Source organism: Chrysochloris asiatica, unplaced genomic scaffold, assembly GCF_000296735.1.
Source record: "Chrysochloris asiatica unplaced genomic scaffold, ChrAsi1.0 scaffold00066, whole genome shotgun sequence".
Classification (NCBI taxonomy): Eukaryota; Metazoa; Chordata; class Mammalia; order Afrosoricida; family Chrysochloridae; genus Chrysochloris; species Chrysochloris asiatica.
This window is the reverse complement of record NW_006408584.1, coordinates 16,765,161-16,766,456: the sequence shown is the minus strand read 5'-3', so window position 1 is coordinate 16,766,456 and position 1,296 is coordinate 16,765,161.

Below are 1,296 nucleotides of genomic sequence, written 5' to 3'. Positions count from 1 at the left end.
AATATATGATAGAATGAATGTAAAACCAATGTTCTCCCATGTAAACTATCACATAATTCACAATAAAATATTAAAAAAAAAAAAGAAACAAAAAAAAGTTATGGGCATCAAAAGATTTAACCAAAAAAGTGAAAAGGGAGCCTACTCACTGGGAAAAAAATTTTCCACAATGACCTATCAGACAAGGGACTAATCTCTAATATTTATAAGAAACTACAGCATCTCTACCAGAAAAAAATAAATAACCCAACTAAAAAATGGGCACAGGACATGAACAGACACTTCACCAAGGAAGATATTCAGGCAGCCAAAAAACATGAAGAAATGGTCACAATCATTAGTCATTAGACAAATCAAAACAATGAGTTATCATTTCACACCAGTTATAACAGCAACGTTAAAAAATGCCGAGGACAAAAATGCTGGTGAGTGTGTAGAGAAACTGGGACACTCCTCCATTGCTGGTGGGAGTATACAATGTGGTTCAACCACTCTGGAAAACAGTTTGGTGCTTCCTCAGAAAGTTGGAAACAGAAATTCCTTATGATCCAGTAATTCCTTTACTTAGCATATATCCATAAGAAATACGAGCCAGAACATGAGTAGATATATGCACATCAATGTTCATAGCAGCACTATTGAAGCTATGCTATTTTAAAAAAAGATGGAGAAAAAAGATGGAGACAGCCTAAGTGCCCATTAGTAAAAGAATGGATAAACAAACTTTGGTACATACATACAATGGAATGACTATGCTACTTTGAAGAATAATGATGAAGTTGCAAATCACCTCATAAAATTTGAACTTTAAGGACATAATGCTGAGTGAAATTAGTGAGGCACAGAAGGACAAATATTGTGCAAGTCCATTAATGTAAAAGCTTAAGAAGATTATCATGACTAACTGTGACTGTCAAAATTGTAAAGGTAGAAGTTTTGTAACAAAAATGGGGGAGTAGTTAATCTTATAGACCAGAAACAGAGGACTCTAGGACCATCAAGGGAGAAGTGCACAAGCTACTCCAGAGAATCAGCGACATTAGAGATGGAGGCAGGACATGGAGAGAGGGAGCAGCTGAGGACTCTAGATTTATGGGAAGAGAGGAACTGAGAGCTGGCGGCCAGGAGGCAGATTTGCAGAATGTGCCCTTTGGTGGTTTAAATTGTTATATATACCTGAGTGTTTAAAACAAAAAATAGCTAAAATGAATAGAGAGAAATACTGTTAACTGATGATACATGGAGGGGGTTGTGATCATTGTAATGAAACAAGGTGTATGATTTGTTGAATGTAAG